Raw genomic sequence first — 27,861 nt, forward strand, 5'->3', positions numbered from 1 at the left:
GGCAACGCCAGTGCTTGTTCTGCTCTGGCACTGTGGTATGGGAAGGCTCTCCTTATGCACAGCTGCGCTCCCTGCCTTTTCATTTCGAGCCCAAGTAAAAACAGGCCTGTAAATCTTGTCACTGCGCTTTCATGTTTAACAATGGTGCCTATTAGTTGACCAGCACGCTTGTTCCCAATTGCTGTATGGTTCAGTGGCATGGAGACCGGGTGATTTTAGGTGTCTTTCTGCATTCCTTCGCTCCGATCGAGCGTGCACATTACGTTGCCCCCCATGGCACAAGCAGGAACTGACTAGAGTGCTCCTGTATCAGAAGGCACTCTATGGTCCCCCCGGGGTACAAGCAGGTACCAACTCCGGTGCTAGCCAAAAGAGAGCTCAGCGCAGCGGGAGCATGAGGAGCAGTCAAACATGTGTCATTTATTTGTTTTTTAATTGGGACGAGCTCTTCCCATCAATGCTTGTATTTTGTTTTCATGCTCAGCGAGGCACCCGCTTCACGCCATTCATGCTTTATCTTGCAGCATTATGGCAGTTTTGGGAGGTGATCTTACTGTCCGGTAAATCATTAGCATACTTTTAAACAAACTACAGTATTGTGTTCCTTGTGCTAAGGGGTGATGTTTAATTTTGAGGTTTCTACATAGCGCTCGCTGGATTTCTTTTCTGTGTGATTTCATTTCAGCTTGCAGCATTATGGCAGTTGTGGGAGGTGTTTAAACTGTTCACTTTCGCTTACATCAATCGCTTTTACCATGTCTTAATTTTCACTATTGAAGTGTGGAAAGGAGCACTTGACTTTTTCCCCTTGGGATTTCATTTCTTTTGTTGTTTGGTTTTTCCTTTTGATTGCAATTCTTTGTTTTTTGTTTCCATAGAAATGAATTCGCACAAACTAAGTGAACGCTTCACGGAAGCCGCACTTTATCTTTTAGCATTGCAGCTATTTTGGAAGGTGCTTTAATGGTCAGAAGAAGTATTAACACATTTTAAAACAACAACAGCTTTGTGTTTTTTTTGCAGGAACCATCACAGTAGCACAGCTTTCTAATTGGGGTACATTGGCGCCTGATTACTTTATATTTGCTCTTTTAAAGTAAGAAAACCCGTATTTTTAAGATCCTCTTTGCTTTAATGCTACATGATTACTAGTTATTTACCAGGGGACAATTGTTTAGCAGTTTTGGGAAGTGTTCTTACTGTCGGTTGGATCATTAACATTCGTTTTAACAAACTACATTGTGCTCCTTGTGGAAAGGAGTGCTATTTAATGTTGAGATTAGTATGTAGTGCCCACTTAATTTCTTTTCCTTGTGTTTCATTTAATCTTTTAACAATATTTCATCAACGTGCATTATTAAAGTACCTTGTTTTCATTTCTAAGGACATTCGGTCCCTTCTGCTTTTCTACCACTTTCATGGCTCTGCCGCTTTCACTTCTATCAACCGCTTTTTAACTAAATAGCAATCAGTCCCATCTAGAGCCGCAAAGCCACGTTATTTTGTAGGTCGAGCCAAGATAGCAATTCTTGGGGGGTATGTTACTTTGCTCTGTCTTTTTTTTGCTATTTCTGCTGTCTGCAGCCTTTTGCTGGGTTCAAACTTGCTGTTTCTATAAGGCAAAGTAACAGAGCATGCTAGCTGTGATACCAGATAAAACAAAAGGTCACAAAATTCATTTTACGTATATGAGGGTCGTTACACACCATTTTTTTGTTAGCTTTGCCTAATGAGAAGCTTTGTATGGTGCGTTAAATAGTGTGAAGGCCTTTTTAGGTCGATCATTCGAGGCCTCTTGTATATACTTTAGTATATACTTATATGTGTATGTACTTTGTGGGCTCTGGAGATCAGCCCTAGGACTTGTTTGCTTCCGCCTAGGGACTTTTTTTCTGTTCAACTGCCTCTATTTAACTCTCTTAATAGAAAACGACCAGCAGAGGTCAGCAAAATACCAAAATTGCTTTCTGCTTAGGGACTTTATTTTTTAAAATTTTTCTGGCAACTGCCTTTTTTTAATTTTTCTGGCAACTGCCTCTATTTAACTTTCTTGATAGAAAACAAACAGCAGAGGTCAGTAAAATACCAGAATCACTTTAGCATTCCCTAGATTCCAGTCCATAGAAATTGTCTTCCTTGAGCACCGGTTGACAATAATATTTTTTTCAAATCTTGTATCTTCAATGATATGACCACCCAAAGCCCTCATTTTATTTTAAAAACAGAGCTTTGGGCTATACTATTTCCAGCTGAAAGGCAATATTTCTCTCCAAGTGTTCCCAAACCTGGCTTGTCACGCAGTTTGGTGCTTATTTTCCCTCCATGTTAAAGAGCAATAGATGTTTCAGCACCCAGGCTAATGTGCTGCACAGCTAAATACATATAAGGTCCCAAAGGCGAGACCGATTGCATTGCAAATGTTTGTTATTAACTAGAATCTCTTTTTTGGTGCCCTACAAGCTATTTATCCCTCTCCCTCAACACCGGGCTGCTTGTCACTAATGTATTGTTAATCAGGGTAAAAAAACTTCCCGCAGATAGCTTAAAAAGTAAAATGGGTACTTTTTAATGGTTTTTGGCTATCTTTACCATGGAAAACAATTACCATGCGCTCACATCTGTTTAGAAAGCCGATACCTATGTTATATGGAAGAGAAAATTAGCCTAGATGTAAAGACCTGTATCGCTGCTCAGACTTGGAAATGTGTGTGTGTTTGTTGCCATGTAAAAATTGGATGAATTGCCCTGGATCACAAGCTGTGGAGCGTCACGCAGAGACAGGAATCTAGGAGGCAACCCCCCAAATTATTTGATGTACATATCAAGCTATCAAGCTATATTTGCTGTAACTTTTGTGTCTCTGGCGCTTTCGCAAAAATAAACTGTCTCAAACTAAATAGCAACTGGTCCCATGTACAGCCGCAAAACATCTGTATTTGGGGTTTGTAAACTTTCTCTCCATTTCACTTTTCCCTGTGGCATGATTTCTTTTCCTCTTGATTTCTTTTTTGGGAGGGTAGGTAAGGTTTCAAAGACTTCTGCCAAACTGTAGTGGGCTTGTCCCACGGGTCCAGGTGTAAATATGTAGACACGGCAGACCAGAGCAGGTACTTTTAGATGGTAGTTTATTAGCAGAGAAGATGGTACAAGTTAACAGGTTAACAGCCCCACCAGGAGCAGACCTAAGCGCCGCTCAGCCCATCCTCAACTGTGTCTCTCATGCATCCAACATTCCACATACCAAGATTCCAGAGAGGACTCTCACACAGGGCTGATCAGCTAAATGCAGGTACATAGAAATAACATGAGGATACTACATTATCCTCTCCCTATAATAAAAGGAAAACAAAAAGAGCAAATAACTGAGGGGAAAACTATGCACATAAAATATACAAACTTTTAAGAAAACTGTAACCAGGAGCAGACCTAAGCGCCACTCAGCCCATCCTCAACTGTGTCTCTCATGCATCCAACATTCCACATACCAAGATTCCAGAGAGAACTCTCACACAGGGCTGATCAGCTAAATGCAGGTACATAGAAATAACATGAGGATACTACACAAACTAAGGAAGTGTCATGCTCCCACACAAAAGAGAAATGGGACGCATCCTCTGCCATTTCTGCACTTCAACTTTTATAATTGTGGCCGCTTTGGTAGATACTTTTATTGTCAGCAGCAGTAATATATTTTTCAAACAAACTACACTTCCAAGTTTGTTTGCAGAAACAATTACGGTACCATGTTTTTTTATATATATATTTGTGACTGTTGAACATTCTGGCCCTTCTGCAACTTTTATGCTTTGCCGCTTTCGCTTACATCAACTGCTTTTAGAGTAAAGGAAGACCAATTTTTGCCTTTGCTCTGTCTGGTCTTGTTATTTCAGCTGGCCTCAGCCTTTTGCAGGGTTTCAAATATGCTGTTTTCTTAAAGCAAATAACCACAACAGACTAACTGTGATAACATAAAACAAAAATAAGGCTCAAAATACACTTTACGTACACAAGGAGCGCTCCAAAGGAAAAATAAATTGTAATTTTCACCACTAAAAATATTTGTATGGTGTGTTTAATCGGCTGAATGCCTTTTTAATAAGCTTCATTCTCTTTCACAGTGATCTCTAAACTATTCAAATGTCCCCCGCCACTCTAGGCGGCTTGTCGCCAATCAGATGGCTAAAAAGATCCCATTTGTCCTTTTTAGGTCGAGCCTACACTGTGCTTGTTCTGTTAGGCAGTCTGCTGCTGTCTGTACTTTGTGGGGTCTGACTTCTCCCAAGCTTTGAATTAGCTTTTCTCTTCGTTCTTTAAAAATTGTATTCTGCAAAATGGCTAATGGTGGGTGCATGTCCCACCTTTTCTCTCAATTTCACTCCAACGGAGTATTTCTGCTTGAGCGAGCAGAGACACGCATGCTGCTGGCATGCCTTTATCTTCTTGTTTTAAATAGAAATATGGCATCAGCCTGCCAAGTCCAGATGGCTTGGCTTTCTAGTGCTTGTTTTTTTTTTACTAGCACGCCAGGCCTTGCCGCCACACACCTTTCTGTATGTGTGGCTCCCCTTATTGAGGGTAATAAACAAATGCTTTTATTTTTTTTAAGTGTGCGATATTGATCTTTACCTTTAAATATTCTTTTTTTTCAATGAGCCACACCACCCTAAAAATTTAAATTGGGCTCGCCTAAATCAACTTTTAAAAATCCTTTTTGCTTTGTTTAACAGTGGCAAAATGCTGCACTCTCCCTTTAACAAAGGCGCCCGTGCGCCTATTGTCAGCAGGTCGGCGGCCTCTGATATGTTCGCCGCTTTCCCTATGTGACTGTGTTGCTTCTGTTGTGTTGTCTCCAGACATGATGGACCGCGGCAACAGTGCAGGTGATCCTTCTCCCCTCATCCGAACGTCTCTACAAAAGCTGGCTTTCATCATGCACTTTTGGGTGAGTAAAGACACCATTAGCACCTTTTTTTTCTTTAAATTGTATCGAGTTGGACAATTGGCAACTATGGCCAAGGTTCTATCATGAGCGCCAAGAGCCTCGGCTACACCAAACTACCGCTGTGGCCCAGGCACACAGACTAAAGGCCAGGCTTAAAAATTTGCTAACATTCGTGTCAAGAATTTTCAATTCTATTAAGGACAGGAGGCGAGGATTATCCCACCCTTATTTTATATATGCAAATCAGCGGCCTTCATGATCTCATGGAGACCAACACCCAGGGGAAAAGCCTTAGAGGCCATAGCCCCCCGTGCAGAATGAGCATCAAAAATAGAAACATCAATGCCAGCCTCCAACATAAGCCAGCGCACCCATCGCACCAATGTTGCAGGAGTCACAGGTTTGAAAGGCTTTTGCAAAGCAATTAACAGTTGACCTTGTAAATCATGTCAAAAGGGAGCAGTACTCACCTCGTAATCCTTGATGCATTGAACCACACAAAGTTTTGGGTTGTGTGGAAAAGAAGGGTAAGACACAGAAGATGTGTTACATTTCGTACGTCGAGAAATGACAAAGGAAACGCCCTCCGGGGAGAACGTGCGACCAGCAAGATCTAAAGCACAAACATCTGAAACTCGCTTGCAAAACAATAGGCACAACAACATAGTGAGTTTGGCAGACAATTGCTTGCGAGTAAGCAAAGAATTGGAAGGCCATGAATCCAAGAAACGGAGAACAACTGAGACATCCCACAAAGTGACATACTTAGGACAAGTAGGTTTTACCATACGAATGCCTTTGAGTAATTTGGAAACTAAAGGATGTTCCCCAACAGGCTTACCATCAACAGAAACATGCCCAGCCGAAATAGCAGAACGAAAATTATTTACAGTTCTGTATGCTAAACCCGACGAAGCAATGGATGCCAGAAAATTGAGGACAAAAGGGATATCTGCAGAAGCGGGATCCACCGTCCGTTGTGAACACCAATCACACCACCGTTTCCAAGCTGACGCATTATGTTTGTGTGTGTTGGGGGCCCAAGCTTCACTGATAAATCTGGCAGCGCCTGAAGAAAGGCCTGGGATTTGCCAGCGACCCCCGAAATCAGCCACGCCACTAGACGGAGATGACCCGATAGTATGAGGGGTGAGGTTCCAGAAGAGGGTCCAGCAACAGGTTCCACTTCTGGGGAAGAAGGAGCGGCGTTGAGCAGCACATCTCCAGAAGAACTGGAAACCACGCTTGGGCTCTCCAAAGAGGAGTGATGAGAATGAGCTCTGAAAGAAAGTGTTTCATGCGGGCCAGGACTCTGGGAATCATCACAAAAGGTGGAAAGGCATAGCACAGGAGAGGAGGCCAAGACTGGAGAAAGGAATCCGTGGCCAGGGCCTCCGGAACCGGGTGCCAACTAAAAAATAGGGGAAGCTGTTTGTTGAGGCAAGAGGCAAACAGGTCGAGGTGACAGCGTCCCCAAGTCCGGTACAATGCCCGAAATACTCGAGGGTGAAGCCTCCAATCGCTGTAATCCCGCAGATGGCGCGAGTTCCCGTCCGCCATTCGATTGTCGCGACCAGGATGGTACTCTGCAATAACTGTGATCTGTCGTTGCAGGCAAAGATGCCAAAAGTCCTTCGCAATCTCTGCAAGGAGTCTGGACTTGTTACCCCCTAATTTGTTGACATAACGCACCGCCGAGATGTTGTCCATGCAGAGGAAAATGCAACAATTCGACGCTTGAGGGGTAAGGCAACAAATCGAGAAAGAGCCCGCTAGAAGCTCCAAGCAATTGATGTGGAGGGACAACTCCTCCTGGGACCAACGGCCCCCCGTTGCCACAGGGCCGCACAGGGCTCCCCATCCCCAAAGGCTCGTGTCTGAGTCTATCACCACATCCGGAGTCTTCCCGAACAGTGCTCGACCATTCCAAGACTCCATGTGTTCCAGCCACCACAACATCTCCCAGCGTGCATCCTTTGAAAGAGGAATGAGGTCGGAATAGCGAAGACCCTTCTGAAGATGCCTGATCTTGAGGCGTTGAAGAGCTCGATAATGAAGCGGACCCGGGATGATCGTTTGGATTGAAGAGGACAACAGCCCTACAATTCGAGCCACCGATCTCAACGAGACCATCTGGTGGACAGCACCATCCGCAATTCCCGCTTGATGGCTCTGATTTTCTGACCCGGCAGAAGGAGTTGACAGAAAACCGAATTGATTCCGAGGAAGTCAATCGTCTGAGAGGGCTGGAAATCGGATTTCAGAGGATTCACAAGAAATCCGAGAGATTTTAAGAGTTCTATGGACCACTGTAAATGAGTCTGCAAAAGGAAAGGGCATTGAGCCATGAGAAGAAGGTCGTCGAGATACACAATCAGGCGAACCCCACGGGTTCGCAAGGACTCCACCACTGGATGCAGAAGCTTCGTGAAACACCACGGAGCAGAGGAGAGACCTTAAGGGAGGACAGTGTACTCGGACCACTTCTCCTGCCAACGAAATTGGAGGAAGCGGCGATGAGGCCTATAAATTGGAACCGACAGATAAGCGTCTTTCAGGTCGAGACGGACCATCCAGTCTCCTTCCTGAAGAAGGTCCCTTAGAAGATGGATACCTTCCATCTTGAAGTGACGGTATACCACGCCGCTGTTGAAATCCTTCAGATTGAGGACCAACCGTGAACCGCCTCCCTTTTTCTCCACCAGAAAAACATTGCTGGCGAATCCGTTGGGATGCAGGGAGGTGTGAACGATGGCCCCTTTGGCCAGAAGAGAACTGATTTCCTCGGAGATGAACACCTGATCTTGTAGGGAAAAAACAAGGGGGTAGGAAGGCAGTGTTGGTGAGGATGCTCGTAGAACTCGAGTCTGTAACCTTGCACCGTCTCCAACACCCAAGTATCGTTTGAGATTTGTTGCCAATTGTGGAGGAAAAACTTCAACCTGCCCCCCAAAACAACCTCTGAAGATAGAATCAAGCTCACCTGAGTTGGAGGAATCAAGACGTCCACCCTGGGATCCGCTGTAACCTCCCTTTTTGTACCGTCCTCTCCCCTTGCGCGAGGGATAGAAGTTGGACTTGTTCGAACTGTAGTTATCTTGTCCTCCACCCTTTTGGGACAGGCCACCACGTTGATGTTGTTGGTTGGCTCCCCAGCCGGAAGGACGTCCCCTTCGTCCGGCCCGCACGAAAACCGGGCGGAAAGCCCGACGCAGATTCGATTGTGCCTTGTCCAGGCCACTGAAGGTCGCCACAAATTTAGCAAGTTCCTTGAGAAAGGGTTCACCAAAAAGCAAACCCTGGGCCAGGGAACCAGATTCAGATGGAGCTAAATTAGTCAATTTCGGGTCCAGCTTTAATAGGATAGAGCGTCGGCGCTCACATGAGATTGCGCAATTGGCATTGCCCAACATACAGATAGCTCTCTGAGACCATCCCACTAGCTCATCTGCGTCAATGAGAGCATCTGACTGTTTAGCGCAGAACGCAAGATCCAAAATCTTAGTCAGAGGACCGAGAAGGTCCAACATCTTGTCCTGACAGGACTCCCAAGACCTGTCTAGACCTTTCTTAGGGTCTTTGGAGTATTTTTTCATATAGGTCACCATTGTTGGGTCAACGTCAGGCGTGTCCGCAAATTTATCTGAAAGATCTGGACGGGGACATTCCGATCGTAATCGGGCCCCAACATCCTTGTCAAAAGGATGACAAATATGCGTCTGCACATATTCTGCAACTTCATGGGATGGAAGCCAGGTCGTGGAGTTGGGATGAACAATGTCAGTTGGATCAAATGTGAGAACCTGGGAGTAGAAGGAGCATCCACAAAGTGCTCCTTACGAGCCTTCTTTTTTGGCGGAGGAGCAGGATCAGAAGATGAGGAATTGTAAGAGGAGGAATCAGAAGAGGAAAGGGAGACTTGTGGCGTAGGCACAGACTTTGCAGACTTTTTAGCAGGACGCGAAGTGGACTGAGTCTTCGCCAGTTTCGCAAAACCCGCAAGATGAGGATTTTTAGGAGACGTCTTGGAATGGCCAGAGGAAGGAGGCAACCAACCTTGTTGTGTTGCATATTCCGACAAATGCCGTTTCAGTGGGGCAATGGCATGAAATAAGGCCTGACCCATAGCGTTGGCATCCACTGAACCTGAGGGTTCATCATCATAGTAGTAATTCTCCTCTTCATCATAATAGTCTCCCATTATGCCAAAAGAAAAAATTTGGAGTATGCCCACGCGAGGAGAAGAAGAAATATCAACAACCCAAAGGGCAATGCAGGGGGAGTGCAACCCCAGAGCAAGTCAAGACAATACAGGTACGAACCTGTCAAAAATAAATATCAAGTGTGGAGGGAGGGCTTGCTCGAACTTAAAAGCACTCTAGGCAAAGCCTGTGCATTATTTTACAACCCCAATTCTAATTTGAAATAGGGGCGTATGAGGAGGCAAAAACCAGGCAGGCAAGTAGGCAAATGCTGTGAAAACAGCCTTCGTGTTGTATAAACGCAGGAAATGCTCCCAAAAGACAAGCGCCGTCACTGAGGGTTTCTCTGACGAGACACGGTGGAAAAGTAAACAAAGACACGCTATTGCGCATGCGCGCTGATAGCTGCTTGCCGAACGTGAGATGCGCGAGCCTTGAGCGCGTCTCTCTGCCCGAGCTCCCGCTCCACAATAAAAAGACAGGCGCGGACACCGCGTGCCTACTAGGGGAGGTGCCACATGCTCCCAGTAGTAAACGGCGGAGAGACCAAAACCGGCAACAGAAACGGACCGAAGCCCCAAATAAGCCTAGACAGCAAAGCTGGCGGGACACGCCAGCACAGGGAATAAACATGCCGACAGAGCGCTGAATAGCAGACCACAGCGCTGTAAAGGCAAACAATGAAGTAAGCACAGAATAACAATAATAAGTAAAGTGTGCTTAACTGGCTGCGAAGCAGCAAAGAAAGAGGAAGTGTTGTCCTCTAGGGCACCTTTTATACTATATCACCTCTATGGTCATTGTTGGTGCTCATGGGATATGTAGTTTTTTGTTTTCTTTGCTGTGTTTTCATTGGCTGCTGTTTGTGACAGTAAAGAAATGAAAAAGCATAATCTGAGCCTTCGTCCTGCCATAGAATTCAAGCCGCCCTTCTTCGGCTGATTCCAATGCATATCCCACAGAGTGTCATGTAAATGCTGCTAAACTAAAACTCAGTAGCACCAGGTCTAAGTACCAAGGTAGCCGTGCCGTTCCCCTCTATTTCGGCCCCTCGGGCGGTGTGAGTCCTGCCACTGCCCGGTTCCCATGCGCGCAGCCTGGCAGGGTTGCCGTTCACAGGGTGCTAGGATTTTCATCAACCAGGGACTGCCAAAGAAACCAGACACAATGGGACTAGGTCATAAACGGAAAAGAATCATCTCTGTTGAGGACAAGTGTTTTTTTTTTTTACAATCAAACAACCTCTGCGACACATGCTGGAATAAATAAAAAAAATTGTAAGTCACCTAATGTAAACTGCACGGCCACAATGTACAGATAAGTTTGAGTAAATGCCCATTTGTTGTTGCATGCACAGTTTGCGCACTGTGGCCAGGGGTGTCACACAGGCTGCTGCGGTGCAGGGGAGAGTCGATCATTTAGGGGCCCCAACCCCTGCACATGGGACCTCATCACATTCTAAGTGGGAGAAAGGCATCTTTTTGTAAAATTTTTATTTTGTTTTTTTGGGCCCTAAGGGGAGGAGCTAGCACCTTGTAAGCATTTTTCTGATGCATGTACATTCAGACGTGGCCGCCACTGTTCTACTGCTAACAGCACCTATGCAGAGCTACAATCGTGGTGGAGGTCACAGGAGTCACTATACAGGACAGCAAACAAAACAGGTGATGGACAGAATGTGGATCAATGTCACACATTCACCCCAGTCCAAAGATCTGGGCCCAAATCCATCGTTTTTTTGCACTCCACACCACCCTGGGTTAGACAATGGCGATATGCAAATCAGCTCTGACCCTGTGCCCCATGGGAACAGTCCAGTCCGAACTACAAAAGCCATGTCCTTCCCAGAACGGAATCAAGCATCCGAGGACCGGACCGGTTTCGAGGTAACACCTCTCATCAGCCCGGCTAGCTTGACTCTAGTGGTGTGGAGTGCCTGGGACCCACGTCTGAGCATCCCCAGCGCACTTAGGGCGGAATTTGCAAACAAAACAGGTGATGGACAGAATGTGGATCAATGTCACACATTCACCCCAGTCCAAAGATCTGGGCCCAAATCCATCGTTTTTTTGCACTCCACACCACCCTGGGTTAGACAATGGCGATATGCAAATCAGCTCTGACCCTGTGCCCCATGGGAACAGTCCAGTCCGAACTACAAAAGCCATGTCCTTCCCAGAACGGAATCAAGCATCCGAGGACCGGACCGGTTTCGAGGTAACACCTCTCATCAGCCCGGCTAGCTGGACTCCAGTGGTGTGGAGTGCCTGGGACCCACGTCTGAGCATCCCCAGCGCACTTAGGGCGGAATTGAGTAAATGCCCATTTGTTGTTGCATGCACAGTTTGCGCACTGTGGCCAGGGGTGTCACACAGGCTGCTGCGGTGCAGGGGAGAGTCGATCATTTAGGGGCCCCAACCCCTGCACATGGGACCTCATCACATTCTAAGTGGGAGAAAGGCATCTTTTTGTAAAATTTTTATTTTGTTTTTTTGGGCCCTAAGGGGAGGAGCTAGCACCGTGTAAGCATTTTTCTGATGCATGTACATTCAGACGTGGCCGCCACTGTTCTACTGCTAACAACACCTATGCAGAGCTACAATCGTGGTGGAGGTCACAGGAGTCACTATACAGGACAGCAGCAAATGGCAGCGTGAGGGGAAGCTGTGCCCAACGAAAAGCGTCAGTGACTGACAGTCAACAAACCAGCAAGGACTCTCATGGACATCTTTACTTTTTCTTTTGTCCTGGCTGCCATTTTGCTGCTGCTCTCGGCCACTATTCTCTGAACTCTGACCTGCAATCTAGTCCATTCCCTCATCCTTTACCCTTTTCCCTCGTTTCCCACTTGACGATCCCCCGACCCCACTTAATGCTGCTCTCCTGTTTTTTTTCCGTTTTTTTTTCTGGTCTTGACCTGAGAAAATGTACTATGTGTATATATGTATATAGAGATAACTCTAATCACTGGTATATACAGTAGACCTTTGTACTCTACCATTCCTTTTTTTTTTTTTAAATATATTTTTATTGCAGAGTTATAAACCACAGGATACAATTAGTCAGCCAGTTCACTCGTGACATCCCCCCGTTCAGTAGTAAAACACAGATCGTACACAGCCATTCAGCCCGCATCCCGGAGGCCGGGCGGCATAATACTCCACTCAAGAGGAAAACATCACGGTGCACGTCCCATAGGGACCATGGTTGATATGTCGTTTTACGTATCTGCTTTTACCCCCCCACCCTCAACATTGCTCCCGTCAGCCATCCCAGTGGTAATCAGTGGTACCGCCCCTGTCGGGACCTGCCCCAGGTGCTGTATATCTATCCTGCCTGGCCGCTCCCCCCAGCCATTCCTCACTCCACGCAGTACCCCACCATCCTATTAATTCCAAGGTGCCCTGGCGGGCCACCATCCATGTGGCTTCCGACCCACCCCAAACTCCCATTAACCAACCCCCCCAACCCCCCCCCCCCCCCCCCCCCCCCTGGCAACTGCTAAGGTGTATGCCTTGTCCCGACAAGTTGGATGGATCCATTACAGTGCGGGTTATGATACTGTTTGTGTTCGCCCCGCGGTGTCCACCGGCCTAAGTCTCACCGTCCTCATCTTCCACCATAGAATCACGCAAGGCCTGCACCACTAACTCCCATGCACGTGCCGCATCCAATGCCTTCTCATTCCCCATCTTGACGGCCAGCTTCATCCGGAGCACACTCTCGCAGTCAGACCACCGCAGCAATTCATTCTTCCATCTACGCAGTGAGGGTCCCCCCCTGGACTTCCAATGCCACAATATTTCCCTTTGCGCCAATATCAGGCCCAGATCAAGGAATTTGCTCGTCACCTTGGTGTGTTTGGTATGCGGGAACCAGAGCAGCAGGCATGCCGCCATATCGAATTCCACCTCCCTATCAGTCACTTCGTTCAGGAGGTCCCCTACCTCCGCCCAGTAGGCCTCCAAGTGCGAGCACCCCCAGAACAAATGGTCCATGTCCGCTCCCAGAGACGAACACCGTGGGCATCGGGCATCCGGTACCTGAAAGTACCGCTGTAATTTCTCAGGGGTTAAGTAGGCCCTATGAAGCACATAGAAGTGTACTTGCTGAAAGCGCGCATTTCTCGTGCCCTTCCATGTGCGCCGCAGGATATGGCCCCACGCCGTGTCCGGTATGGGCCGGCCCACACTCTCCTCCTATTTAGACTTGAGCCCCTGGAGCGGTTCCAGTCCCTCATTCAGCATCCTATTATGGAGGCACGTCACAGCTTTGAACGTACCTGCCGCCATTACCACATACTGGCACGCCATAGTCGTTGTCGGTTCCATGAGTCCCCCTTCCCAGTGCTTCTGTATGGCAGCCACCACCGCCGCGTGCAGGAGGAACCCCCCGTCGGGCAGCCCAAACTGGTCCCGGAGCGCTTCGAACGGTGCCAAAGCCCCGTCTATGTATAGGTCGCCTATTACCTGCAGTCCCGCCTCTTCCCAATCCAGCAATGGAGACCAATCTCCCCCGTGCGGCAAGGCCGTCAGCATGCCTATCGGGATCTCTGGAGCATAAGGCCGCGAGGCCTTCGCTCTCCGAAGGCTCCTCTGCCAGCACAGCCGGAGTGTCCGTTCCTCCATAGTGAGGCCCCGCAACTCAAGCCTCTGTTGCATGATAATATAGGACAGTACGTGGCGTTGTATCCCCCGATCCCGGTCCTCCTCTGGACCCCGAAACACCCTAGCCACGTTCTGCGTAAAGACCTGCAACTGCGCCGCTAGATAGTACAGCTCGAAATCGGGCACAGCCATGCCCCCTTCTATCTTGGGGCGAAGTAGCGTGCTCAGGGCCACTCTTCGGCGGCCTTGCCCCCATAGGAAGCCAATAATCATTGACCTCAGGTCTCTAAAGACCCCCTGAGGAATCCAGACAGGCAGCGTCCGGAAATAGTAGAGGAAGCGGGGGAGCGCCACCATTTTGAGAAGTGCGATCCTACCCAGCACCGTCAGCGGGAGGGTCGACCAGAAGGACAAGCTGCCCCTCAGTGCCCGGACACATCGACCAATGTTGCCCTCCAATAGGTCCGCAGTCGCGTGGTAGATGCGGACTCCCAGATAGGTGAAACAAGATGGCTCCCAGACCACGCCTAAATCGCCGCCGGGGTCGGGCGATCCTGCTCTCAGTGGAAACACACAAGTCTTTGCCCAATTGACCTTAAGGCCCGATAGCCGGCCAAACTCCGACAGCAGGTCCATCGCTCCGTCCAGTGCCCGCGCCGTGTCAGCGAGGTACAGGAGCAGGTCATCCGCATATAGCGATATATAGTGCCACTGCCCGCCGCTGGCTATCCCCGCGTACCTGCCACCCGACCTCGCATGGACCGCCAAAGGTTCCATCGCCAGAGCAAACAATAGGGGGGATAGGGAACACCCCTGTCGCGTGCCCCTGCCCACCGGGTACGCCGCAGACACCAGACCGCCCAAACGCACCCTCGCCGTCGCCGAGGTATATAAGACCCTCGTCCACCTGCGGAACCCCTCGCCCATGCCAAACCTCTCCAACACTCCATCCAGGAAAGACCACTCTAAACTATCAAAGGCCTTCTCGATGTCCACGGACAGGGCCGCCGGAGCTCCCTCCCCGTCCAAGATGGCGTCCATTATTCCCACTAGGCGGCGAATATTCAGCGCCGTGCTCCTCGTGGGTATAAACCCGGCCTGGTCCCTGTGTACCAAGCCCGTCATGTGTGGAGCCAGCCTGGTGGCTAGAATTCAGCTCAGAATCTTGTAATCCACCGTCAACATGGATAGCGGGCGATAGGACCTTACATCCGTTGCATCCCGGCCAGGCTTTAGGAGCGGTACAATCAAGGCCTCTCGCATCGACCCAGGCAATTCCCCAGCCGCAAAAGCTTCCGTATACACCACCAGAAGCCTGGGAGCCAAGCTGTCCACATACTGTTGGTAAAATTCAATCGGCAGTCCGTCCACCCCAGGCGTTTTGTTACGGGCCATATGTTTGATGGCCACCCGTATTTCTGCAAGCGTGATCGGGCCGCCCAGCTCCCTCGCGTCTTCCTCGTCCAGGACCGGAAGCTGCCTCTCCCCTAGGTATTCCGCAATGTCCTGAACCCCCACCCCCAGCTGACTCTGGTACAATTCCTCATAGTACCCCCTAAAACATTCCAATACCGCTGCCTGGGAGTACACCATCTCCCCCCGCGCATTACTAATGCTGAGGACCGGGCAGCCCCTAAGTTCCGGGTTAGCTAGTCTGGCCAAGAGGGTGCCCATCTTGTCCCTTTCCGCATGTGCTTTGATGATATACTGCCTGTAGTCGTAGCACCTTAAACGTTCTGTCTCGGTGGCAACCACTTCCTTTGCTTCCAATAACTGGGTCTGCAAATCCGGCCTAGCCGGCCTGCGGCGCTCCAGGTCCCTCAAAGTCTCTTCCGCTTTCATGAGTGCATTCAACACCTACCCAAACACACCCCTCTCACCACCAGTTTCATTGCATCCCATTCAGTGGACCTACTCGTGGCCGTGCCCTCATTCACTCCGAAATAGCTATCAATGCCTTGCTGGACCGCATCGCTGAACACAGAATCCTCAAGCGTCTCCGGCCGAAGCCGCCATGTTGATATCGCTGAGCGCTCCCGCTGCCACTGAATGTGTACCAATAGGGGGTTATGGTCTGAGATGGTCCTAGCCAGGTACTCCGTATGAGAGATCAATGGGGCTAGGGACCCACCGCAGAGCACCGAATCGATCCTGACATGCAGATCATGGAGAGCAGAATAAAAGGAGTAATCCCTGGCGTCCCTGTGCCGCTCCCGCCAGACATCCAGCAACCCCCATCTATCCTGCCAGTCCTTCCTGTGCGCGGCCAACCTGCGCACCGGGGAGTCCACCAGGGGGGGATGGGACCTATCCAGAGCCGCATCCGTGATCGAGTTGAAGTCCCCCCCTAACACTATCGGGCCCGCCAGGAAAGAGGCCAAGGACCCCGAGAGGCCATCAAAATATCGAGCTTGATCAGTGTTCGGTGCATACACACAGCAGAGAACCACATCCCTTCCATATAACCTCCCCTCCACCGCCACAAACCGGCCATCTGGATCCACCACTTGATTCAACACTTGAAAGGGTATCCCCGCCCTCACCCAGATCAACACCCCCCTGGCATACGCCGAGTAAGTGGTGCCAAACACCTGGCCCGCCATCTTTTCTGCAAAGCAGTGCACTCTTTTTTGGTGAGATGAGTCTCTTGTAGCATAGCTATCTGAACCCCCCTACGCACTAGGTATGCATGAACTTTGTGGCGTTTTATCATAGTCCGCAGCCCCCGGACATTCCACGTCAGGCATTTCAAATTAGGTAATGTCCCCATTCCAACTTCGAGCAGTCCGATTCAAATAACGAAGGTTCATAGCCCCCCCAATGCAGTTGCCCCCCCCCCGAACACACCCAGAACAGAAAAACTCCCCAAACCCCACTCCCCAGGACAGAGCACACGAACCCAATGTCAGCCCCCATCCAAACCGTGATCCAACTTCCCACACTCCTACCCTGTGGTCTCCACCACAGTCGGCCTTAAGGGCCCAAGGGGGGTGAGTCACCGCCGACCCCAGCTAGCGGAGCCCGCGCCCTGCGTCTTCATCCCCTACTAAGCACTCAGCCTCCCCACCCGGCAACCCGCCCTCCACCAACAGGCCGCCGTCGCTGCGAGTGCATCCCTCTTCTCCGCCGCCATTTGAGCCTCCCGTTTCTCCCGCTGGCGCCTGTTGCGGGACCTGATGCACTGCGATTGCCTCACCCGGGGCGGCTTAGGTTGATCTCGCCTACTTTTATGCGATCTATCTGTCCCCGCTCTATACAACTCCAACCATTGCCAAACTTCATCCGGAGTCTGAAAAAAGTGCGTAGTGCCATCCATTATGATCCGCAGCTTGGCCGGGTAGAGCAAGGAGTACTGGATGCCTTCCTCCCTGAGCTCATTCTTCACCGCTAGGAACGATGCCCTATTTTTCTGGACCGCTTGGGTGTAGTCCGGGAATATCGTGACCTTACTGTTCTCCACCTCATATGGGCCCGACATCCTGGCCCGCTGGATGAGGAGATCCCGGTCCTTGTAGTGGAGGAGCCGCACCACCATCGGTCGGGGGGGGCGGCCAAGCCCCGGCGGGCGAGCAGGTACCCGGTGAGCTCGCTCCAGAGTAAAAAAAGGAGTAAGCCCCTCCGGCGCTACCACAGTGCGGAACCAGTTCTCCATATAGGCCACCGCATCCTCCCCCTCAATCCTTTCCGGCAGGCCTACGACCCGCACGTTGTTCCGTCTATTGCGGCCTTCGGCATCCTCCGCCTGTCGCTCCAGCGAGTCCAACCGGGCCAATATATCCGTGATCCTGTGTTCCGCGGTCACCACCGATGGCTTCAGGTCCAGCAACAGTTGGTCATGGTCCTTGACCCTGTCCGCTAGCTTCGCGTGGTCCGCCCGTAGCAGCCCCAGGCCCGTGGCCACTTGGGCGATGTCTTGGTGCAGCGCCTCCTTAGTCGAGGTGATCGCATCGAGTATGGCATCCAAACGCCGGTTCAGCCGCTGTTCCTGGCCCAGCTCCGGGGAGGGAGTCTCGCCCAGCCGGGTTGATGTCGCCGAGTCCCCCTCAGCACGCTCCTCGGCCATCGACCCTCCGATCGCCGCCATTCCAGGGTGCTGCGTCACAGGCCCAGGAGCCCGTTTGGCATCCACTCTCTTAGTTCAGTGCCAGCCCCCTGGCCCCGGGCAGTGTTCAATGTCGCCACCGATGCCCTCGGGAGCAATGACCAGCTTGACGAACTCCGTTCAGCTGACCCCCTCGGTAGCCTGAGGGGGGAAGGATGGGTCCCGGGACGGCAGCCAGCGAGGGTCCCCAAGGTCCGGGCAAGGCAGGTCAGCGTCCCCTGGTCTCTGGACACCGCACCGCTGATCCCAGTGCTCCGAACAGCCGATTGCAGGATCTCTTGCCAGTCGGCGACAACTCGGCTCAAAGCGAAAGTACGGGGCCGCCCGGCCTCCTCGCCGCCATTTTCTTCGCACCCTCGGCAACACCTCGGTCGTCTCTTCAGCTCGATCTCCTCGGGGCCAGCAGTCCCCCAGCGACTCTCCGATCGTGCCCGGCTGTCCCCTTACACTTCAGAGGGCAGGAGCGTCGTCTCCGGGTCGCCCAGGGTACCGAAAACAAGGGAATTAGCGGGATTCCGCGCGGAGCTGCAAGCTCACGCCGCCATCCCGATCGGCGTCCAAGCCACGCCCCCTACTCTACCATTCCTATGTGACTCTTAGAGTATATCCATTTGTATCCCTTCCCTATGTATATAGAGATAACTCTAATCACTAGTATATGCAGTAGACCTTTGTACTATCTACCATTCCCATGTGACTCCTAGTGTATATCCATTCGTATCCCTTCCCTATCTATATAGAGATAACTCTAATCACTAGTATATGCAGTAGACCTTTGTAATAACTCTAATCACTAGTATATGCAGTAGACCTTTGTACTATCTACCATTCCCATGTGACTCTTAGAGTATATCAAGTCATATCCCTTCCCTAAGTACATATAGATATCTCTAATCACTATTATATGCAGTAGACCTTTGAACTTTCTACTATTCCTATGTGACTCTTAGAGTATATTCATTTGTATCTCTTCCTTGAGTGACTTTACTACTTGTACATTTGCAATTTTTCTTTCTATTTGTATCTTCTCATTGTGTGACTTTACATCTTGTACATTTGAAATGTTTTCTAAGTGTATCTTTGATGTTACACATGTAATCCTAAATCCTTATGTTTTTCAACTGGTTCTTATGTAAAGCGCTCTGACACCTTTGGGTAAAGTTCGCTCTATATCAAATCGCATTAAATAAATACAAAAAAATAAAAAACCCATACAGAAGCTCCTCAGTGACAGTTGCATTCCAGCGGTAGATAGTGTAATAACTTCCTCCTGTAAGAGTTTTCTTTGCAACTGCTTGCTCTCGTTCCCATAACTCGAACCTGGATTAAATTACAGCAAAATACACACCTTTAAAGTCCTTTGTTTCTTTCCTGTGTGTTCATTAACCGGCTCTTGATTTGGCAGAGCGTGGGCAGTCCAAGGCGGGTCAGAGTTCTTCATGCAAATGCTAATCAGTCAGTCAGTCAGTCAAAATACACTTTATTCGATTTTTTTTTAAATCATAAAAGGCAAATACAGTACGAACACATTTAAAATCCACAATATATATAGTTACATCTCATAATCAATAAAACATTAACAATGCATTAAAAATATGTTAAAATTTAATTAAGAGTGTAAACAGGTTAAAAGGGGACAGTTTGCGGGACCCTCTTACACCTTGATCTAAAAGCAGCTGTTAGGTAACTTGCGACACTGAACATAATATAAGTGTTAGGCAGTGTTTGCAAAAAAATTAATGCTGGTCTGACTTGGGTAAAACCGGTATCCTTCAGGATTGGGATTAAATATTTTTGCCTCTCAACAGTATAATGCCCACAAAAGAACATGAAATGGAGAGTGTCCTGGTTTGAAAACGTATCACAGCCACAGGGTGGGGCATCTTCAGGTTTAGCCCACGAATGAAAACAGCCAAGTGAATAGTGAATTAGATTCATTCTAAATTTTGTTAGCAAGGTTCTGTGGAGTGGATTAGTGACAATTTTTAAATAAGGTTCCAGAGAAGGAGTGGTAGTTAAAATCGAATAGGCTCTTACAAGAGGTTTTCTTAATTCCACCTCCTCTCTCTGTAAACAGGCCCTCACCAGAAATTCCTGCTTAATCCATTTGACATCCTCCTTATTTATTTATTTATTTATTTGCGAGTTTATATAGCTCTATGAATAAACTCCCGTAGGGGTATCTCCGCGCTAAAGACAACCGGTATAAAACTGATAATAGAAGCAATGCAGTTAAAAGTACAGTGAAGCTCCTATGAACCAACAAAGTGTTGGTTAAAATAAACTAAACAGAAAGGTTTTCAAATATTTCCTGAATTGGAGGTGGTTATGACATTGTCTCAATGAGAGCGGGAGTGAGTTCCAAAGACTGGGGCCTACTACGGACAGAGCCTTGCCACCTAGCCTTGATTTGGTTATCTTAGGAACACTCAGTAACAACTGGTCACTGGATCTAAGGGCCAGGATAGGGACATAAGGAACAAATTTACTGGCAAGATACTCTGGTCCCAATTGATTGAGGCCCTTGTGAATGATGCAGCAGGTCTTGAACTTCACTCGTAGGCGTATTGGTAACCAGTGAAGTTTGTGAAGTAGTGGTTTTGAGGGGGTCCTGGGGGGTGCATTTAGCACCAGCCTAGCTGCTGTATTTTGCACCACCTGTAGACGATCCAAAACCTCCTCATTTGCACCTGCCAGAAGACCGTTACAATAATCAAGGCGGCTTATAATCAACGCCTGAACTAAGGTTTTCCTATAAGAGTCAGGGAAGAAAGGAAGAATTCTACGGAGGAGACCAATCACATGGAAGCAGGATCCCACAGTAGTGTTAACATTTTGCTTCATGGTCAACTGCGGCTCCAATCTGACTCCTAAGTTCCTGATTATTGCTTTGGGTTCAGGAACTGGGCCCAAATCAGGAGGCCACCAATCGGGGGACCATTGAACCCTGGCTTCCCCGAAGAGCATCACCTCTGTCTTTCCAACATTGCATTGGAGAAAGTTGGACGACATCCACCTTGCAACTGCCTTCATCCCATCGGAAAACGATTGAATAATTTCCGGGGTAAGTTGTTTAAAGGGGAAGAGCAGCTGCGTATCGTCCGCGTAGGACACTGGGTGGAATCCAAAAGCTCTAGTAACATCTGCCAAGGGAGCCACATAGGTATTAAATAAGGTTGGGCTCAGACAGGAACCCTGCGGGACTCCCTTGGTAATGTTAACCTCTTCCGACCTGAACTCACCCATGGTGACAGATTGGGTGCGGTTGGAGAGGAAGCTCTTGATCCAGTCCAGGGCCCTGCCGCTGATTCCACTCACAGACAGTCGTTCGATCAGGATGGTATGAGAGATCGTATCGAACGCTGCCGATAAATCTAGCAGCACCAGGACAACAGAGTAACCCCTGTCCTGGTACAGCCGCAGATCGTCCGTTATCGACAGCAAGGCCGTTTCAGTGCTGAATTTTGGCCTGAAACCTGACTGTGATGGATCGAGGCTACCAGATTGTTCTAGGTAGGTGGATAGATGTTTGTTGGTGTGCTTTTTGATAATCTTCCCTAGAAATGGCAAAAGGGAAATAGGCCTCAGGTTAGACATGTTGGTCCAGGGAATAGATGTATTCTTCCTAATAGGTCTAACTAGGGCTTTTTTCCAGCACTGTGGGACAACTCCAGATGTAAGTGAGAGATTCACCAGTCTCTGAACATCAGGGCCTAGTGTATTCCCTAGCGGACCCATAAGTCTGGCAGGAAGCAAGTCCGCCGGGCTTCCACTTTTAACGTCAGTGAACAGTTTCTGGACCTCTATTAACGATATTTCAGGAAAATCGTCAAAAGAGTAGGTGTTGATGGGTGCTGTCCGTCTCAGAGTGTAGTTATCCTGGCTACTTATGACAGAGCTAAGTGCCTCTATTTTATTATAGATGGCATCAATGTTTTCGGAGAAAAAACAGGAGATACTATCACAGAGGTGTTGTGAGGCCATATCTGCACTTTCACAAGCTGTTGGTTTCAGGAAAGTATTGACAATCTGATATAGAACTTTTGAATCATTGCCAGCTGCTTCTAACTGAGCAGTAACATGGTTTTTCCGTGCTGATCGTATGGCTTTATGATAGATGTTAAGATTCTTTTTGTAATTGATTTTATCTTCCTCTAAAGAGGATTTTCTCCATGTTTTTTCCGACTTTCTAGTCAGGCGTTTAAGATTACGCAGTTCCTCTGAATACCAGATCTCTTGTTTCCTGGCGAGACTATTTTTGAAAGTCTTTATAGTGGCAATTTGTTGTACTGCGGCATTACCTGCAAATTCCCAATTTGAAAGAGCAGTGTTAATATCATCTTTGCAAATAGTAGGGGGAGGGAGATATTTCTGTACAAAATTAATGTTAGTTATTTTGTGCCACTGTCTACGTTTGGACGGAATGTGCATGTGAGAATTAGGTGGAGGGTCATTCATCGGCATAGAAAACTCAAGCACGAAGTGGTCCGTCCAAGGATATTGTTTAGGTACACAGCATTTAATGCCAGGGAAGTTAATGTTTAGTGGAGTTGAAAAAAGCTCCGGTCTCCCTAGTGACGTGAAAGAGGATTTTATATATTTCAACCAGGGGATTCTCATAGCCCGGTCCCGTGAGATCACATCCTCCAATAAGCTGTGGTTGAGTGTCAGTTCAGGGTTCATCCATGTTTTAGCCCAACAGATTAATGGAGCCAACTTAAGCCTATCCGCTATATAGGGCAGACCAACTTCCTCATGAATAGGGAGGGTCGGGGTGGACTTAGGGACAGATAAAAATTGTCTAATAAGCCCATTTTCCACCCTCTGAATTTTATCCTGGTTGACATACCCCCACAAGGCAGACCCATACAAAGCAATGGGAATGCACTTGCTATTATAAACCTTTAACACTGCCTCCATAGGCTTGGCCCCCAGTCTTTTTGTAAAAGCCAGGAGGACTGATGTAGAGCGGGCAAGAGATATACTCTTCACCTTTATCTGGGGGCCCCATGAACCTCTCTCGTCAAATAGGACCCCCAGGTATGGGACGACAGGGACCCTAGAGAGTGCCTCTCCCCTACAAGTGAAGGATTTTGCGTGCAGCTTATGTCTCTGACTGCCTACAATCATAGTATGGGATTTTGTTATGTTAACTTTTAGGTCTAGGTTCTCCATAAAAGAACCAAAAAGATCCAGAAGGGTATGTAGGCCGTTGCGCGTACGCGCTATTAAAACAGCGTCGTCCGCGTAAAGGAGTGCCGGGATCTGCTTTCCTCCTATACGTGGTACATCAGCATTCCCTGCTTCAAGGTATTTCCCCAATCCGTTCATGTACATCGTAAAGAGAAGGGGGGCCAAGATACAACCCTGGCGCACCCCCTTCTCAGAGTGAAAACTATCGGTACACCTACCCTCCTTGGAGACCCGCACTTTTGCTGAGAGACCCTGGTGCAAGTTTGCTAATCAAATAATTTGCTGTGTTTTTTTTATTTTATAAAAAGTTATGCTGCGTGTAAATTGGGTCATAGCACCCCACAGCTCACAGCACTATCAATTAAAGCTATATCGTTCAGAAAATAAGCAAGTTTGTGTTATTTTAGTTCACAGGCACTTTGTTAATACTTGCAATGCATTTAAAGGTCATCTTACAGACAATTTTGCAGTTTGTTGATAAAAGACTGAAATATTTCATTAATAGTAGCTGAGGCATTTATTTAATTATTTAGTTATTTCTTAAGGAGTCTAAAGAACATAGGGCAATAGGATCGACTGAGAGATGACTGAGCTAGAGAATTGCATCTCTAGTGGACACTCGTCTCCCCTTTGAGAGGGTCAAAGTGCAGTCAGTTGCCAGTTTGAGAAGCTTTGTTTTTAGGAACCAGGTGATGGGAGGTAGTCTTGTGTTCCCATGAGGCGTAGGTGCAAAGCATTCCAGTCCTTGGTCTGAGAATCTTTTTGGGTGCATCAATATATCTCCTGTAGTGATGTCTTTTATTCATGCAGTGCTTTCTTTCCATCTCCCTCGCTGGACTTAGAACACAGTTAAAATAAAGTTGTGCTGTAACTTGTGAGCTTCACTCAGCACAGAAGGGGCTCTCCCCCCAGGAAGTGCTAGGTATGTCACTTCCCCATCTCCTCTCTCTTTTCTCTCACCCTCTCTCCTCTTGTATTTCTCCACCCTCTTTCTTCACCCAGCCTATCTCTCGCTCACATAAATACACCTCACATAAAAGCAATCTACACCACCCAGCAACAATCCATATAAACACACTCCACACAATGTCACATAATTCCAATGAGCAGAATTTCACTCAGTGCCACATAGTTCCACAAAAATCAACTCAGCACATTTCCATTGCACACCACATAATTCAACAAGAAACCACATAATACAAATCAACAACACAATTACATAACACACCACATACACAGAATCCACACCACATAATTCTACATCACACCACAAAATTCTACAGCACACACCATAATTAAACTCCCCTTCATAACACAAAATACCAAACCACATAATGTCATAGCTCTAACTCTCGATTTCTAAATAATCACTCCACTGCAGACAAAAAACATAAGTAAAAAACATTATGATTTACAGCGCCAATTGCTCTAACGTCTCCAAATAAGAGACTGGTTGCAGTGCAAATGCTTGTTTGATCAGGCATTAGCCAAGCGTTTGAGATTACCAAAATTATATGTATAATATACCTACATAAAGTGGTTTTCACGCGAGGTAGTTCCCTTCAGTGCTAGTGTTTTTGTTTTTAATGTATTATTACTTTAGTGCTGCCTTTGTTTGTATAACCTGTGGTGCTAGCAGGAGGCTTTCTCCTAGATGAGAGCACCGGACACATTCAGGACACACTTTATCAGTTCCTGTCTCTTGCCAATGCTTTTTGTAAATTCCTTCGCCTATCTGACTGATGCTTTTTCACACCATACCAGCAGCTCACATGTGCTCTGAATATAAACGTATTTGTTTATTTTTTTAAATATCTTTATTGGTATTTTCTGTTTTTGACATGACTATCATCATGGCTTTATACAGAATGCTCAAATATGAAAGACACAAGGAAAAAAACACTTATATTAAATAATATTTGCCATTGCAACTCCATAAAGGGTGACATTAGTTTGCCATTCTCAATCCCAGGTTTGCACATCTTGCGAGCGTGTATCCTGGAGTCACTTCGAGTCCTTGCTCACCTTTTTGCTACTTTAAGTATTACATATGACAGTCGTCTCCATTTGCACCTTATTTGTAACAATTCCGGGCTGGACTGTTATGACAGGACCTTGTTATACTGCATCTTGCATATTTAAAAAGGGGAAAAACTTATCAATAAAATGCACTGTGAAAGAGGAAATTACGAATTACATGGTGAGAGGACGTAAAAAATAAGCACTGAAGTGTACCAATAAGACATATATTTAAAAACACTCCAACCGAACTTAAACTTTTAGTCTGAAAAAAAGGAATAATATGCCATTTATAAAATTCAAACAAAATCAATAGGTACAAAGTTGTATCATCCGCGCAGTATCATTTGAACAACATACCCGACCAAGGAGTGGAGCAGTGCTCATATTGTGACGTAGTTTCTAGCCAGCAAAGAAATCCTTCATATCTGAAAACGGAGGGGTGTATTAATGGCCTCTAATGATCCAGGGGTGCAGTGGCGTGGTCTACAGTGCATGTTGAGATCCTCCTGCAGCCCCTAACTAAGCAGTAAAGAATCAGTGTACATGGCTTGGGTCGGCGAACTCTGAATATAAACTTATGAGGGTGTTCTATCTATGCAACCCTGTCTGTCAGTCGTTCCTTTTTTCTGTCCTTCCTTCTTTCATTTCTTTCCTTTTTTCTTCACTCTTTCTTTCATTCTTTCCATCCTGTTTCTTTTTTGTTTTCTTCTTTCTTTTTCCTTTCCTTACTTCTTTTTTCTTCTATCGTTCTTTTTCCTTCTTTCTCCCCTTTGTTTTCTTCCTCCCTTCTTCCATTCTTTCCTTCCCTTTTTTTCCTTCTCTCTTTCTATCTTTCTTCATTTCTTTCATTTCTGTCCTCTTCTTTTGTTCTTTTCATCTTTCTTTCATTTCTTTCCTTTTTTCTTCACTCTTTCTTTCATTCTTTCCATCCTGTTTCTTTTTTGTTTTCTTCTTTCTTTTTCCTTTCCTTACTTCTTTTTTCTTCTATCGTTCTTTTTCCTTCTTTCTCCCCTTTGTTTTCTTCCTCCCTTCTTCCATTCTTTCCTTCCCTTTTTTTCCTTCTCTCTTTCTATCTTTCTTCATTTCTTTCATTTCTGTCCTCTTCTTTTGTTCTTTTCATCTTTCTTTCATTCTCTTTCCTTCTTTTGTTCCTAATTTCTTCCATTCTTTCAAGCCTTCTTTCTTTTCTTCTTTCATCCCTTATTTTATTCCTCCTGTCATTCTTTCCTTTCCTTATTTCATCTTTCATTCCTTTTTTCTGGATTCCTTCTTTCTTTCCTTTTTTGTTTTTGTATTTCCCTATTTCCTTCCTTCCTTCTTTCTTTCTTCTTTCATTCTTTATTCTTCCCTTTTCCCTTCTTTCGTGCCTTTTTTCCTTACTTCTTTCTTTCCTTCCTTCTTTCCTTCCTTCTTTCTTACTATCATTCGTTCATTCTTTCTCTCCTACTCTTCTTTCTTTCCTTCTTTTATTCCTTGTGACTTCATTTCTTCCTTCTTTCCTCCTTTTCTTTCTTTCTTTTTTGTTTGTTTCTTCTTTCTGTACTTCTGTCTTTAGTTTCTTTTTATTTTCTCTCTCCTTCCTTCTTCCCTTGTTTCATTCTTTTAGTTTGTCATACTTTTCTTTTTCATACTTTCCATCTGTTTTTCTTTCCTTCCTTTTATCATTCCTTCATTCTTTTTTCCACTCTTTCTTTATTTCTTCCTTCTTTCCTTTTATTTCATTCCTTCTTTCTTTCTATGTCCTTCTTTCTTTATTTCCTTCATTCTTTCTTTCATTCCTTCTTTTCTTCTTGCTTCTTTTGTTCCTTCTACTTTCTTTCTTTCCTCCTGTCTTTCCTTCTTTCTTTCCTTCTTACTTGGCAGACTGATTGGCTTTTTAAAGTCTGTATTAGCCAAGAGCATTTGATTTTACCCAGAGAGGTTTTCAGCCAGGCTTTGTCCATTAGTCTGTGGTTCGGTCATTCACTTTTTTCTTCGGCGCACTCCAGTATGCATCAAGGGGCAATGTGTCAGCCCACTCTAACCACTGGCAGACATCACTATGAGGTAATGTTTGCTGCAGTTCACAAAGAGCACATCATCAACACACAAACTAGATCACTTCAGTGCGAGGAAGTATTATGGCAGTGGGTGCTTTTTTGAGACCAAAACAGCATTTTGGCCTTTAGCCAATGTGTTTGCATAGATTGATGAGGGCACGAAAGCTTCATGGGCATTATAGGTTTGCAAAATTATTACAAAAAAAGAATTTGAATAAGGTTTGTATGCAGCCAACACCAGACGTTTTGGTTTTGCCAATGCTTGTTTAACATGTTGCTCATTCTTCTTAAGTCTTTTTAATGTTTTAATTCATAGCTCTAACATGGTCGTCCACCATGTAAGCATGGTACATTAAAATGCCCGCCATGGTCACGTCGCTCCCATGGGCACACAACTATGTATGTTTCATGCGCACGTCAGCATGCATATGACTCATGTATGCACATCTACAAGCATTCCAATATTGCCGGCAATGCGTGTGCATGTGTTTAGATGCATGCGTTCGCGTGTCAGTGCCAACAAGCATTGGCAAAGCCAGTAATTCTTCCTTTTAAAGCAAACAGCTATTGGGTTTGCCAATGCTTGCTTTAAGTTCTCCTCACGCACAACGTCACATCAGTCTACAACACCTTCCTTTATACTATCAGCATCCTAAGCAATCCAACGAGTTCAACAGCTGGTAAAATAGCACGCTTTGCTGTGCCCACTGCCAACATTTATTTTAATTTCTTTAGCAAAAAATTAGATTTTGTA

The sequence above is a fragment of the Lissotriton vulgaris genome, chromosome 10 (assembly GCF_964263255.1).
Source record: "Lissotriton vulgaris chromosome 10, aLisVul1.2, whole genome shotgun sequence".
Taxonomy (NCBI): domain Eukaryota; kingdom Metazoa; phylum Chordata; class Amphibia; order Caudata; family Salamandridae; genus Lissotriton; species Lissotriton vulgaris.